This window comes from Ambystoma mexicanum, chromosome 6p, assembly GCF_040938575.1.
Source record: "Ambystoma mexicanum isolate Mex_15411 chromosome 6p, UKY_AmexF1_1, whole genome shotgun sequence".
NCBI lineage: Eukaryota > Metazoa > Chordata > Amphibia > Caudata > Ambystomatidae > Ambystoma > Ambystoma mexicanum.
Genome location: NC_090935.1, coordinates 290,433,279 through 290,446,482, shown reverse-complemented (window position 1 = coordinate 290,446,482; position 13,204 = coordinate 290,433,279).

Below are 13,204 nucleotides of genomic sequence, written 5' to 3'. Positions count from 1 at the left end.
TTGGTCACAGCAGAATCGTCCATCATTCGGAAACTTCAAGGCCAAAGAAAGACTACTGTTTCCCTTGTTCCCTTTCCGCCTTGAAGCGCTTTGAAGCACTTCACCTGTGTATACGCGCTTTACAAATAAACAATTACAATTACAATGTCTGGTATCCTCACAGCGGATCCAAAAAGAGAAAACCGCTTTTTTCTGACTTTTTCTTACCGTGTGTCTGCATAGGGGCACATCATGTGATGTCCAGTGCATTGCACGCTTCTTTAATGAACAAAACCACCATGGCAAGGTGCTCAATGCTTAAATTAATGAGCACTAGATTTCTGAAAAATGCCAGTTTATGTACTTCTGGCCTAGAGCTAGAATTTCAAAAACTTTAGTGGGTGGAGACAAAGTAGGCTCTGATGTCGTCAGACATAGTGGAGTTAGCTTTCATTGGTAAAGGCCATATGCGGTAGAGGTCACAGTGTATGACGAAATAAGATATCCGTGCTCCGTGATGCAACCCAAAATGAGAGGGGTTTCCTGGCCAATGTGCTAAGGGCTCCTGATGCGACTGCCGAGGGCTTTCCTGGCCAATGTGGTACGGGCTCGTGATGTGCCCGCCAATGCGGAAGGAGCCAATACAGGAGCTCCTGAATAGTAGCGGATAGCCGTTACTGCAGAAGCTGCAGAGTTTTGATTGCTTTGTAAGTGGAGTAATCTACCAGTATTGAATACGCTCAGTGCACTCTAAGGCGGTGAGCACGGTGGAGCATTCGGTTGGTCTTGATTGAGTGCTACTGGAGAGCCTGCAATGGAGTTAAGTCAGTCCATGCCTCGCAAGTTGTTCGCTTACTTGATACTGGGGGGTGACCTTTCCTTTAGAACGTTTTGCTACATCGCTTCACAAGGCATCCGAGAATAGATACATTTTGAAGCTTCCATTTCAAGGTTTTGCTCAGGCAGATTTCACCTTACAAGTAGACCTGATTGTGTACAGTCATGCTTTTAGTTGGTTGTCGACTGAAGTTACCTTTACAAACAGAACCTTGTTTGCCATTAGGTTACACATATGCCCTTGATATAGTCACAACTATGTTTCGTATATAATTATTGTATTTGTGCATATTAGTTTAACAGTTGCTTCCAATGAGCATGTATTTATATGTCTGTCAACAGTTCCTCCCCATTGCCTAGCACTCTGCTGTACCCTAACCTGTCCATCCCAATTAAGCGCCTCACAATCCGCTGCCTTCCTTTACCCACTATCTCCACACCTCACCCTTTATCTTTACTATTTCCAATTGCCTTCCGACTTCTTTCACCATCCCTGAATGACCTACTCCCACCATTCCAAAAACTATACCTTGCCTACTCCTTACTCGCCTCTGAAACACTTTACACTTCTACAAACCTCCATCACCCATGCCCTCACCTCACCCACCTCCCTCCCCTCTGCCTTCATTGTATTTTACCTAACACGAACCCACCATACCAACCTACTCCCATAGAATCAGCCATTCACAGGTCTATGATAAACCACAATCCCTCACTCTCTCCTGCACCCACCCTTCCCCATGTTCCCCCACTCAACTTCCCTGTCCTCTCCCACCTAACCAAATATCCTGCACCCATCTTCCCTCCTGCCTCCCCATCAAACTTCCCCGTTCTCTCCCACCTAATCAAACATCTTGCTCCCACCCTAACCCACCTACTTCGATCTCCCTAGCTCACCCGATACCCCTCCCTCTCCCTCACTCATGTATTATGACCTACACCACCAAATAACTCACTATCCTTACAACTCATCACACCCTTCCTACCTTTCCCACCCTCCATCAGCTACCTATGCTGAACCCCTTCTCACTCTATCAACCCTCAACCGTGACTACTACCACCCATCCTCACCCATGTCACCTTCTCCCACTGCTGTACACACCTACCTCCTTGATCATCTTCACTCCCATTTACTGCTTACCACGTTCACTCTATGAGTACAGCACTCACTCCATCTTTATATTACTACCACCCACTCATTAGCCGCCTTCTTCTACATACATCCCCCTTTGACACCCACCGACCCCTGAACTCTCCAACCAACCCACAAAAATCCCTCAAACTTGTTCACCTCCACACTTCCACCCATGTCCCCTACTAATCCATCACTTCCCAAATTCACCTCCCTCCACAACCGGTCTCACGTTGTTTCCACATAGTAAATTACTACGTGGTAATTTATTTCATGGAAATTACATCAACAATTTACTTTGAAATTTATTTTTTTGTGGATTAAGCGATAAGAGGTTGGGTGGGCAGGGTTTTGGGGGTAAGGGATATAGGGAAAGGGGAAGGAGTGTTGGGGGGCGCCTAAAAAAATACATTTTGAAGTCTACTGTTGAAGGAATTTCCACAAAGTAAATGACGACAAATTACTTGGTGGAAATGACATGGAAACCCACAGCCAACTCCTCTGCTGTCCTATATTACATTCTCCCACTAAACCTTCCCTGCTGTCCCCCAGTTCTACCTCTCTAACCCCTCACTCATCCTCCCCGAACTACCTACCCCAGAATCCCGATCAACTTTAACCCATGCTCGCCTACCCAAATCTACTGACACGTCCACCTTCCTCCCTCACTCTCCCAACTCAATTACTTGCCCCACCCACTCACGTCTGGCCCTCTACGTGCATATTGACTTCTACCTACAAACCTCAAAAGCAAACCCTCGCTTCCACCACCAACCCTCCACCCAAGCCCCTCTTAGCCACCTCCCATTCTTTTCAGCCTGCCGGTTGCTCCCCAAACCATCCACTGACCATTTTGGAACATTCCTTGTTTCATTGAGACAATTTGTCTGCACTGTTGAGAAGCGTAAGTATTTTTAGTCAGCTGTGATTTTAAATCTGACATGTTCTTGTTACTGCACTTTTTTAAATTTGTTTTTATAATGACACTGTTTTTGGGTACGTTTTTCATACGTTTCAGTATTCATCCCATTGGTTTAAAGGTTAATGGGGGAATCGTAAACAAATATTGACTTGCCCTTGAACTGGGGGTATGTTTTCACAGCCCAAAAGATCTGGCTGATGCACATTTGATAAAGATCAATTGCAATATAATGAAGTGCTGGCTATAAATGCATCGAAGGCTCCTTATTTTGGCCTGCTTCATTTGGCAAATGTCCGGCGCCATCTCCTGCTGTGAGGAAACTCAGGATCATCATAGACAAAGAAAACACACTCGAGCTTCAGGTGTCTCAGATGGTGAAATCCTGCGTCTTCCAGTCAGGAGTGGACTGGGAACCAAAAGAGCCCTAGACATGTTCCTCCATTTTATACCTTCCAAGTGAAATTAGCATTTTAATTGAGTGTGTTGCATGCAGAAAAACAAAAGATTCCGAGTGCTCTCAGAAAAAAGAGGCACTTATTGTAAAGTGCCACCAGGAAATCTCCAGACTTAACTGTAGGCCAGTCCGACACTGCTTCCTGTTGAAGAAGCTAAACATGTACTGCCCTTTTTCTCCTTCCCTTAATGGATATAGACAGTTATTGCTTTTGGGTCAGCATGCCTTGATTGTGGAAACAGGTTATGCATGAACCTTTCAAAAATGCACCACTCAGCAACAGGGAGTTCCGAATCCTGCGGTCAGAGTGAATCTCAACATGAAAGAAAAGCATGCACACATTCAATCTGGTCTGGCCTTGCATTTCTTTAAACGCCACTCAAGATAAGACTGGTGTTTACAGGAACGTTTCTTGTCCATATGGCTGTCTTTGGACCTAGACCAAGCATCCCCACACACTGTTTGACCTGTTATCATCCCAACAGATGGCTTAGATCTTACTCAAGCTATCTGCTCAACATTGCTAAGATAAAGAGAGCTAGCAGCAATACAGTGGCTCTCCCTGGTGACGCACCTGAGAAAAGAGTCAGATAATGAGCGCTTTCATTAAAAAAAAAAAAAAAAAACTCAAGACCTGGGTTTTTAAGAAGAGTTTTAACAATATGTCTAATGGCTGCTTCCTGCTGTCTGGTTGCTTCTATAGTGCCATGATGCCTTTCAGTTGAACATATTGCGCTTTATAAAACACATGGCTTCAAGGCGAGCATGTTGCCCCTGAGCTATCCTCCCAAGACAAGCACTTGAGAACAGGCCGGATTCGAAATCTTACGGTTTTCATAAGGCATTTGGCAAGGGAATTCCTTACTATTGTAGTATTTTTGTTCAAAGATGTCTTGATGCAATGTGGAATGAAAAACACTGACAGTTCTGTAACATATTATAACGATATTAGTGAGAAAAGGCATTTTATCCGCCATGATGGCAGACAAGTTAAAGGTGATCAGACTCCCATTGTAAACACCAGATAGACCATTAAGTCCAGGCCGTTATATCATTCTTTGTTCAAACTGGGCTGTAGGAAGTTCTGTGGAGATCAGAAGCTTATCTCAAAGGTGCTGGCATATTTAGAAGATACCTGCAAACCTAAAATCCACCAAAACCAGTGACCAAACTACCACCTTGGTTTGAGGAAGTTTGTCATAAAATGAAGAAATAAGGGGAATCTGAACTAGAAAGCCCACGAAGATCTGGAAACCCTGATTGCAATTGCCAAAGTGTAGTGAAGAGGCTCATACAAGCATTTGAGCTCCTTGCCCAACAGAATACTCCATGTATCATTACAAATGGCCAAAAGACAGAGGGGAGATCTTTGTGCCAATTCTGAGACAAAGCATCTGTCACCACAACTTCTGCATCCGAGACCACCTTTTAAAGGAGATGAAATTGACAGCTCTACACAGAGAACAAAGGACTTGGAAAATGTGAGGATCGAGTTTGCAATAGCGGGATTCCTGCGGATGGTGTACATTTAACCCCTTAACTGCCAAGGGATTTCCCCCCCCAGTGGCAATGCCTTTTTTGGTGATTTCGGTATGTCACCATCCAATAAGCTTGTAACCTTTTTGTTACATGAGGTATCTCGGCCTAACATGGCCCCTTTTTTCCCCACAAGTAGGCAGTCGTAACGCCACCAAGGAATCCTAGTTTGCTGTATTGGGGTGAGAGAAAATAACCAAAAACTGAGAAAATGTTGGGTTTTTTCAGAAAATGCCAATAAAATGATGTACACCGAAGCCTGTGGTTTTTCCCTGTAAGAGCTAGGAACAAATGGTTTGCTGTGCTGAATTTGCCAATTTCCAGGCTTTCAAGAACAGGAAACCAAAAAAACATATTTTGATATTGTTACCAGCCGTTTTGTGAGAGGTAGGCAATGTTAGCCTTTTTTTCAATAGGACATGAGTGGACAGAATGGAAGTGAAGGGTAGGAAAGCTGAATGGGAGGACAGGAAGGCATACATTCCTAAAAAGTAGACAAAATTCCAAGTTTCGGAAGGGGTGATTTGCGCAGGTCAGGCAACAACTATGTAGGGAAAATTCCATAGTTTGGGGAAAAAAATGGGGAAAATTACAGAAAAAAAGGTACATGGTGGACGTGGTTGGCCTGGTAAGGCAATGGCTTCTGTGAATTTTGAGAAAAGCAATTCTCCGCTACATTCCCCCAACTCTTCCAGATAGGAAATCACACATTCTTTTGTAATGTTTCACAAAACAAGCAATACCACAAGCCAAAAACTGAGCCATGGTACACAGGTTTTTTATGTTTACGGGCTAAATATACGTACTTACCATGTGCACGTAAAGAAAACAAATGTGGTGAGGAAGGGCACACATACATTTTATGAAAGCACAGGCAGACCTTTTGAAGGGTAGGTGACTTGTCCAGGTTACAAAAGTATATAGTGCCTAAAGCAGCGACTAAATGTAGGTCGCATTTGGGAAATGAAAGGGTTGTGTGACATAGTGCAGAAGCAAATGTGTCAAAACATTATGAAAACCACACAAACACAACAAATGTCATACCTTCAAGCATTCCAACAGGTGTCCCGACGAAAACAGTACCTCATGTGTGGGTGCACCTATCTGGGCACAAAGGGAAAAGGCTAAAACACTGGTAACTCCAAGTCTTTCGGCAATGCAGATTTTGATGAATTTAGCTCTTGTGGACAACCAAATTATTTGGGCATACAGTGTCGAAGCCACCAAGAAAAACAGGGAACCCCATGCATTTCTGAAAATAAGACACCAGTGGAAATCCACAGAGGTCTAACTTGCGCAAATCACCCCAGAATTTATTACCCACAATCCCTGGCAAAGTCTGAAATTTGGCGAGAAAAACACCATTTTCAGACATTTTGCTCTACCCACCCATTGAAACACACTGCCAACAACACATTCCTACATTTACACTTTCCCAAAGGTGCCACGACAAAAACAGTATCTCACATGTTTGCGTGCACCTACCTGGGTGCAAAGGGAAAAGGCTAAACCACTGGTAACCCCAAATCTTTCGGCAGAGGAGATTTTGAGGAATTTTGCTCTTGTGGACAACCTACAGATTTAGGCCTGAGGTGTCGCAGCAACCAAGGAAAACATGGAACCCCATGCATTTCTGAAAAGAGGACACCCGTGGGAATCCACAGAGGTCTGACTTGTGCGAATTACCCCAGACCTTATTACCCACAATCCCTGGCAAAGTCCGAAAGTTGGTGAAATAAACCCACAATTTTCGGACATTTCACTCTGCCCACCCACCGAAACATGCAGCCAACACCAGATGTCCTACCTTCCCGCATTCCCACAGGTGTTCCAACAGAAACGGTTCCTCACATGTGTGGGTGCACCTACCTGTTGCAAAGGGAAAAGGGTAAACCACTGGTAACCCCAAGTCTTTCTGCAGAGGAGATTTTGAGGAATTTTGCTCTTGTGGACAACCTACAGATTTGTGCCTGGGGTGTCGCAGCCACCAAGGAAATCAGGGAACCCCATGCATTTTCGAAAATATGACACCTGTGGGAATTCATAGAGGTCTGACTTGCGTGAATCGTCCTAGAATTTATTACCCACACACCCTGACAAAGTCCAAAATGTGGCCAAAGAAACACAATTTTCAAATATTTCACTCTGCCCACCCGCTGGAAATTCTGTAACGCAGCCCGGCCAGCACTCCAGGATGGTCGGAGTGATGTCTCTGGCCTTGGGCAGCTGTCTCCCATGTGGTTTGACCGTCCCTAAGCCCAGCAGCAGTTCCAGGGAGCCCCAGCAGGTTCACCAACCTTTGCTGGAGGAAGAAGCTTTAACGCAACTCAGCCAGTGCTTCAGGATGGTCGGGGGTGATGTCCCTGGGCTTGGGCAGCTGTCTCCCATGTGGTTTGACTGTCCTCCAGCCCAGCAGTGGGCCCAGGAAGTCGCAGCAGGGTCCCCAACCTTTCCTGGAGGGGGAAGCTGTAACGCAAGGCAGCCAGAGCTCTTTGGTGGTAATGGTGGTAGGAGGTCATATCCTTGGCCTTGGGCGGCTGACTCCCATGTGGGTTGAACGTCCACAAGCTCATTGGTGGTTCCTGGGAGGCCCTGGACATTCCCTGTCCTTTCCAGGAGAGACAAGCTGTAATGCAGGCCAGCCAGAATACCAGGATTGTTGGGGATCATGTACCTGGCCTTGGGCACCCGTCTCCCATGTGGATTGACCATCCTCAAGTGAATCAGCAGTCCCATGGAGCCCCGGCAGGGTCCCACTCCCTTCCCGCTGGTACATTCTGAAACAAAATCCTAGCCAGACATTCAGGATGGTCGGGGTGATGTCCCTGGCCTTGGGCACCAGTCTCCCATGTTGGCCGACCATCCCCAAGCCCAGCCTGGAGCTCTGGCTGGGCTGCGTTACAGCCTTTCTCTCCGGGCAATAATGGGGACCCTGCCAGAACTGCTACTGGACTTGGGGACGGTCGTCCCACATGGGAGACAGCCACCCGAGACCAGGGACATCACCCTGGACAAATGCTAGAGCTCTGGCTCAGCTGCGTTACAGAATTAACCTCAGGGAAGCGATGGGGCCCCTGCCGGGGCTCCCTGGGACAGCCGCTGCACTTGGGGATGGTCGCACCATATGGGAGACAGCCCACCAAGGCCAGGGACATCCCCCTCTGAAGTGCTGGCTGGGCTGCAGTACAGAATGTTCCCCTGTGGAGGGAAGGGGACCCTGAAGGGGCTCCCTGGTGCTGCCACTGTGTTTGGGGACGGTACACCCACATGGGAAATGGATGCTCACGGCTGGGGACATCACCTCCAACTGTCCTGGAGTAATTGCTGGCCTGTGTTGCAGCTTTTCCCCACCAGGGAGTCCCGGCAGTGTGCCAGTACCTCCCCGAAGGGAAAAGCTGTAATGCAGCCTAGCCAGAACTCCAGGACAGTTGGAGGTAATGTCCCCAGCCTTAGGCACCCATTTCCCATGTGGGTCTACCATCTCCAATCACAGCGGTAGTTCCAGGGAGCCCCGGCAGATTCCCCATCTTTTCCCAGACGGAGAAGCTGTATTGCAGGCCTGCCAGATCTCCAGGATAGTCAGGGAGTTATGTCCTCAGACTTGGGCGGCTGTCTTCCATGTGGATTGACCATCCCCAAGTGCAGCAACAGTTCCAGCGAGCCCCAGCAGGGTCCCTGTCCTTTTCCAGAGGGAAAAGCTGTAACGCAGGCCAGCCAGAACTCCAAGATGATCGAAAGTGATGCCTCTGGCCTTGAGCGCCTTGTCTCCCATATGGGTCGACTGTCCCCAAATCCAGCTGCAGTTCCAGGGAGACCCGCCAGGATCCTCATTCCTCCCCGGAGGTGACATCTGTAACGCTGCACACCCAGAGGTGCAGCCTGGGCTTGCGGATGATGAACCCACATGGGAGACAGCCGCTCCCAGGGAAACACCAATGTTATGCTGGCATGGGGGGCAATTTGTGGCCTGACCCTGTAGTTCTGTCCACCCACCAAAATACCTCCTCAGACGGCCCACTTCTGCCTACCCCACCAACAAGCCAGCCCCAGTCCCACCCACCCCGCTGACAATGGGCCCTAAATGTAGAATAATAAAAAACAGTACTCACATGACGTTGCAGCTGCTTGCATAGAAAGAGATGTACAACGAAACAAAAAACATTTGTTACCCATGGTCACCCCATCAAAAACAAATCTACTACTCTCCGATCATGGCCCCCCTTTAAAGCTATCCCTGGTGGTCTACTGACCCTGAGACCCCCCAGGAAAAACACATTTGTCCCTTCCTAGGGGCACTAGCAATCTGCCCCCAGTGAGGGCTACATGAGAGCCCATCATCCATTTGGGTGGGGGGAGAGGGCCACCCCGTTTTACTGTAGCAAAAATCCTGGTGGTCTAGTAGCCACCCAACCCCAACCCCACCCATATCTCCTTTATTTTATTTTTGTTTGTTTTTTTGCCCCTTCCCTGGGGGCAGATGATCACCCATCTGCCCCCAGGGGGGCCAATATGTGTGGCCCCATGCTTGGGAGGGCCTGCACCAAGTTTTCTGGTGGCCCTCCCCCCACTCCAAATGGATGGGGGCATCTCATGTAGCCCTCCCTGGGGGCAGATAGGGGCAGAAATCTTCCCCCATGGAGGGGTACATGAGATGCCCCCACATCCACATAGGGTGGGGGAGAGAGCCACCCCTCTTTCATTGTAGAAACATTCCTGGTGGTCTAGTGGCCCACCACCCCCACCCAAATCTCCTTTTATTTTATTTATATTTTTGTTTGTAATTGTTTTGCCCAATTCCCTGGGGGCAGATGGTTACCCATCTGCCCCCAGGGGACCAATACGTGTGGCCCCATGCTTAGGGGGTCCTGCACCAAGATTTCTGGTGGCCCTCTCCCTCCCAGCCCAAATGGATGGGGGGCATCTCATGTAGCCCTACCTGGGGGCAGATAGGGGCAGAAATCTGCCACAGGGAGGGTTACATGAGGTGCCCCCATCCACTTATGGTGGGGGGAGAGGGCAACCCCCTTCATTGTAGCAAACATCCTGGTAGTCTAGTGGCCCCCCACCCAAATCTTCTTTTAGTTATTGTTTTTCTTTTTTTCCCCCCCTTCCTTGGGGGCAGATGATCACCCATCTGTCCCAGGGGGGCCAATACGTGCATCCCCATGTTGGGGGGCCTGCACCAAGAATTCTGGTGGCCCTCTCCTCCCACTCCAAATGGATGGGGGGGCATCTAATGTAGCCCTCCCTAGGGGCAGATAGGGGCATAAATCTGCCCCCAGGAAGGGCTACATGAGGTGCCCCCATCCACTTAGGGTCAGGGGGAGTGGGCCACCACCCTTTCATCAATAAAAATGCCTGGTGGTCTAGTGGGCCCACCTCCCCACCCCCACCTCTATTCTTTTTTTTGTACCCCCTGCCCCAGGGGCCCAATACCTGCTGCCCCATGCTTTGGGGGCTGGGGGGGAGAGGGCCACTTACATTGTAAGCAGCCCCTCTCCCCCCATGTCACAAACAGATCCCTGGTGGTCTAGTGGCATTGATGGGCGCAGATCAAGCGCTCTGTGTCTGATCCACGCTCAGAAATGCTTCAAGGGTGTTGTTGGAAAGGGGAGTCTCCCCTTTCCAACAACACCTCTCACGATTTTAATGGCACAATAGTGCCGCAGATTGAAGGGGGAAAGGTGGAGACTCACCTTTCATTTTCACTACGGCAGCCGAAAATGGCTATTCACAGTGAAAATTACTTTCAGTTTCATTACGCACGCCGACGTGAAACTGAAAGAAATCCAACCCACATCTCCTAGAGATGACCAACTATTGTGCATGCCTTCTAGCCATCTGTATGCAGAATCAACCACACTGGTCCCTCCCTTCTGTTCAATTTATTTAGTTACTTCTAGGAAAATGCTACATTTTTCTGGATGCAGCTGGACCAAGGCTTAGCCAGACTATGGGCCTCATTAGGAGGTAGGCAGCCACGGAATGAACGGTGCCGGTAAGGGACCGGCACCGTTCATTCTGGCCCACCCGATTACGAGGTCTGCAGTGGGTCCCTCTAAGGAATGCCTGGTCAGACCAGGCGTCCTTATCGGGACCCGCTAGCAGACCAGGATGACAGGCCCGTTGTTAGCATCCTCCCCATTCCCATTGAGCCCTATGGGGGCTCAAATGGGAATGGGGATGTACCGGGTCCGGGTCCCGCGAAAGGGATTTACCGGGCCCTCCAAGGTCAGAATGGCCCAGTAAGTCCACTTTTGTGGGACCCGGACCTGGTACCCAGTATGGGGGTAGCCGTGCCACTAAAAGTGGCTACCTCCATACTCCTAATGAGGCCCATGGCCACCAAGAGTCTTTTACATGCACATAGTGATTGAGGAATTGTAAAGATTTGAAGAATTGTTTCCATGTGTTACACATTGAGCTGCATGGCCATTTATAGACTGGACGTATTGGTTGGGTGGAAGGAACAGTTGATTGCAAGTTTGTTGGGGACGTTTTCTCAATAAGGGTTTCTTGTGGAATAATGGTGTTTTCTAGCATTTTATACCTTCAGCCGCTACTATGTATGGCAATTGGGTTTTTCTGTTCTTGTTTATGAGCCTCTTCATTGAAATATGGTTCTGTGCTGCTTGTGTGAATCCATTCTCCTTCACAGAAGTTTGCAAAGGTATCTCTGTTGACAATGTGCATGTTTAGAAGTGCTTTTTGTAGTTTACTGATTCATTTTGTTAGTGGTTTCATTCTGGTTAAAATTAATGTCAACATTTTCTTTTGAGGAGAATTGCGCTGTCAATGAGAGCGTCCAGGATTAGTCTTCTGCAGTAATTATTAAGGGTCGAGCATGACTTTTCTGCTGTTTTCATAAGATTGTGAAGTACTCTACAGTGGAAAAATATTTGTAAAATGTATTTTTTTGTCATGCTTAACTTTGGCTATATTAACATTGGTACATATAGTGGTAGGGTTATTAGCAGTTTTATTTTTCTTTATACATGTATTTATTTTCACTTATTGGAAGAGGGGCCCTAGTTTATTTTAGTGCAAGCTGGTTCATTTTTGTTGAGTGACTATATTAGCAGTTTTGGTTGAATATTTGCTATAGATTCTGCTAGAGGAGGATGTGTATTTTGTATTCATTTATTTTTATCGTCTCTATTTTTCATTTGCTTTCTATAGAGTTGCTTTTTAGCAGGCATTCTGTTCTGTCTGTTGGAGAACAAAGGAAATTGTCGGTTTGAAAGTTGTGGAATATATTTATATGCATTTTGAATGAGTGTGTGAATATGAGGGCAGACATAAATAGTGGGATGTGTCGCTGTGCAATGGGCTGCTAGTTCTGGTTGGGATTGTTGTAGAGTAGCTGTACATGTAGATGTGTGAAGGGTTGGGTTAGTGTGTAAGACAGTGCTAGTGTGAATGAAGAATTAAGGACATTATGATGTTTTTACAATAATAGTGGCTGTTATGATAATGGTGTTCAGTTGAAAATACAAAGAGTGCGCCTCCTGAGGTGCAGCGAATAAGAGTGAAGTAAAATGTGTTGGTTTGAAAGGAATTTTGCAGGCTATTATGCTGTTTTGCTGTACAGTAAGAGTAACAGAAAGAATACTACAACATTAGTACACTTTCTTTGTAGGAGGTGAAGAGTAGTTTTCTTCAGGTTGTTGTCCTCCAGGAGGTTGTTCTTCACTGCAATTGGAAATTAGTGGGTATGTATGCTAATGGTGAAGTAATTTTAGTACAAGAAGACAGCATTTTGGACTGTAGGAGGTGTTTTTGGAAGGAAGAGTTAGTGACATTGGACATCATTATGAGTATGGTGGTAACCCTGCAATTGCTGTAGATGGGTTGCAACCAGATTCCTAATAATTGTTCAGTAGCTAGCTTCCCAATGCCACTAGGACATTACAGGTCCTCTTGGCCTGGAAAGTCAGGTGCCGGAAAATGTTAGTCCCTTTTTCTGTGGCGTTGCTTAGGACTCTACAGGAAAGGGGACACAGGAGCTCTGGCAGTGTTGCTAATGGAGCCTGTGGTCCAGTGATTAGTATGCCCAACGGGGACATAGTAAGAAAGTGTGACATCTTTATACAATTCAAAATGAAAAATGCTAAGCATTTAAAAAGCTGTCCTTTTTGGGAGGCTGTACATGAAAGGTAAAACATGTTTTTGTGGATTTACAGCAGCACTGTGAAAACACATTTAGAAAAAAAAGAAATGGAGATGGAAAATATTTGTAGAAGACTTTTAAGTGGCACTTGTGTGAAGGTTTGTAATATTGTCAGTACATGCATACTTTTGGAATGCATTGTAATGTTTACTTGCTTATTAAATGATGGTTGTT